Consider the following 3,525-nt stretch of genomic DNA (forward strand, 5'->3'; position numbering starts at 1 on the left):
TAAAAATGTTGATTTAATCTCATCAGTCAATAAATGTAAGACTGATGAATTCAAACCGTGAGAATAAATCAGATGTCTTTCCTGGGTTGTCTCATCTATAATAGGAAAACTAATACATGCCTTACAGCTGTCACAAAAATGCTATGAACATTTTTAAAGTGTTGAAAGTACTTTGAAAAATGAAAAATGTCACATACATTAAAGATTGTTATGATCATTTTCTTCAAATGTATTATTTGTATTTGTATATGTGTGTAGTTCTTAAGTCTAATTATTGTAAACACTGTTTTAAAGTGCTCGGCTACCTTAATGAAAAATAAAAATCCAATAGTTAAGCTTACTATTAGATTGAGAAGGGAAGTCTTAACATAGCCATAATATGATCTACAGTTACAATGTGGAGTCCAGCAGCAAAACAGTGTACATGGCAAGAGGTAGGAAGATCGGCGTGAAGTATCTCCATCGTGGGTCCGTGTGGATGGAGGGCAGTATCTCTGCCTCACCGTGTTTACTGAGAGGAACTGGGCTTGATTCATAGCTAGTGCAATTTACTGCTAATTACCAATAGCTTGCAGATTATCAGAGGTTAGGTGAGAGGGGGAGGAAAACAGCCATGTCAACTTAATGGCACTGTTACCAAGAATCCCCAAGAGACCAGGAACTCGGAAGCAAACGGGAGCAGAAATTTATAGGAGGTTGTTTTTCAACTTGACTCTTAGGTGGTAGGAACATCAAATGAACTATTTCAGTCTGCTTACTTGGTCCCTCTCTCTCTCTGTCTCTCTCTGTCTGTCTCTCTCTCTCACCGCCCGCCCCCCACAGTCTCTCTCTCTCTCACTATAAATGCCTCTAGTCTCCCTTGAGAAGGTGAAAAGCTGTGAGAAAAGTCTTACCATAGAGGACAAAGTGTTCTTAGACTGGGTGGAAGAAATAATACAGAATGCATTAAAAATGGGCGGACATTTCTGAGAAGACAGAGGGGAATTCTGGCAAGCGTAAAGTTTGAAGGAGAAAGAAAGAACAGAAACTTTCCATCCCTGGAGCTCTCTTCCCCGAGCTCTGAAGACCTTCCTGCTCAGGATGAATAGAGATCTGATGGAAAAGCAGCATCTTGTGCCCTTAAAAATAATCAAGAGAACTCCCAGACCTGAAGTGTTGAGAAATCCTGATTTGAACATCAGGCAAAGGACTAGAAGATGGTCACTCCTTCCTGAAGCTGATGGAAAAACCCACCCAGATCTCACAAGGTAAATCAGGTTTTCCCATTTCTTCTTCCAGTCCAGGTTTGTGATTTTGGAAGAGACAGGAGGAGAGGAGAAATGAACAGCTGGCTCTATAGATGCTATCCACAGACTCCTAGGAGGGGTTCCACGTTGAAACCTTCATAACTTAGATTGAATGAGGGGCCATAAGTCACCTCTTCTTTGTGACAGCAGGTGTGCCAAGAGAGCAGCACGAGTGGTTGGGGGCTGCATTTCAGGGAGCAGAAAGGGTGAAACAGCAGGGTCAGCAAAGCCCATCTCACCAACCTGATGATTTTCCCCTGCAGTTAACTCATAATTATCTTCATCATATTCCATGACAATCCATTGGATTTAAGCTATAATCTACATGTTAGCATTTTCCCTCAGGAAAAAAAAAAAAAAAGGACTGTTCCTCTAGTATTTCCTGGTATCCTGAAGGTAAGAGTACCTTCCTTGAACTCAACAGAGAGTGGAAAGAGGCAGCTTGAATGTTGGTGAGACACCAACAGAGCATTTTGCACTGGAAAATCCCAATCTCCACAAGGACTCGGATTTCTTATGACAAAAGTTTGATCACTGACCCTCCAACGAATCACGCTGAAAATGTATAGCATCTGGGACTTACCAGGCTCTTGCCCACTTATTTTATCCAATCTGTAAGCATTTTCAGGTGCCAGGGCATGATAAGGACCTATTTTCTCATAAGAATGTTGCCGGGGTTCCTAAGTGCCTTAATTGATTCTTAAAATAGGTTTATGTCTCACAACTGAGAGGCAAATATTTTCCTGTTTCTCTTTTGCATCCAGTTTCAAGTTCTTGCTGGAGCAGTACAGTGATGGTCAGTAATGTTTGCATGTCCTCCTCTCTCATGAAGACTCTTGTTTGCTAGGTTGTTGGGATTATGGGTGATTTTTTAAAATCCTTTCAAAAACGTTCTTTAATGTTGATATAAAATTCTTTGAAAAATAAGCATTTCTTACAAGGTTACAAAAAAAGTCTTTTCCAGGAGCAAAAACAATACTGTGGAGAGTTTCCAGCCTAGGGGCATGGGAACAACAAATAAATGGATCAAAAAATGCCAATTTGACAAACAAACCAATAAGGAGATGGCCAGATAGCTAATTTCTGTGAATAATCAAGCATATAAAAGTTATGTAGATAAATCTTACACATAATTAATTAAATACTGCAATTATTTTTCATCTAGATATTCTGGTGTCCAGCAGATGAGGACTCAAAGAAAAATGACTCAAGGGGCATTTCAAAGCCATTGTTCATGTCAACACAGTGTTGTACCTGAAGAAAGCACCAACATCCCATCTTAGCTATCAGACCTGACCTGGTTTGTGTTCCATTTCTGCAGGGCTGTGAGTGACTAGGGTTAATCTGATAAACTGATCTATGTTAAGGTGATTGTGGCTGGTAATGCCTCATGACTCTTCCCAGGTATTGTGTTTCATGTTTGAATCTAAAGGAGTTTGTCAATTTCAGGTCCTTGGAAATTCAAGTCAGTGGAGGCTGACCAAGGAGAGACTTGCACTTCATGGGCTGGGCAGCTCCTCCCTCCAGTTCCCTCCAGCTCAAGGATTTCCTATGTATGATTAGTGATGGAACCTCAGTCCGTAGGACTTTGATGGCTTTGGGGTCTGTAGTAGGCTGAAAAATAGCCCCACCCCTACCCCGCAAGAGATATCCACATCCAATCCCTGGAACATGTGAATGTTACTTTAAATGGCAAAAGATGTGATTAAGCATTTTGATTAAGTTAAGGGGCTCATCCTGGTATACCCAGATAGGGCTTAAATGCAATCCCATGTATCCTTTTAAGAGCAAGACAGAGGGAGCATTTTTTAAAATTTTTATTTTATTTATTTATTTATTTTTGGCTGTGTTGGCTCTTCGTTGCTGCGCATGGGCTTTCTCTAGTTGCAGTGAGGGGGGGCTACTCTTCGTTTTGGTGCGCAGGCTTCTCATTGCAGTGGCTTCTTTTGTTGCGGAGCAGGGGATCTAGGCACACGGGTTTCAGTAGTTGTGGTGCATGGGCTTCAGTAGTTGTGGCGTGTGGGCTCAGTAGTTGTGACTCGCGGGCTCTAGAGCGCAGGCTCAGTAGTTGCGGTGCACAGGCTCAGTTGCTCCGCGGCATGTGGGATCTTCCCAGACCAGGGCTCAAACCCACGTCCCCTGCATTGGCAGGCGGATTCTTAACCACTGTGCCACCAGGGAAGGAAGCCCCCAGAGGGAGCTTTAAGAGACACACAGAGAAGATGATATGAAGATGAAG

This window comes from Neophocaena asiaeorientalis, unplaced genomic scaffold (assembly GCF_003031525.2).
Source record: "Neophocaena asiaeorientalis asiaeorientalis breed wild unplaced genomic scaffold, Neophocaena_asiaeorientalis_V1.1 scaffold62, whole genome shotgun sequence".
Classification (NCBI taxonomy): domain Eukaryota; kingdom Metazoa; phylum Chordata; class Mammalia; order Artiodactyla; family Phocoenidae; genus Neophocaena; species Neophocaena asiaeorientalis.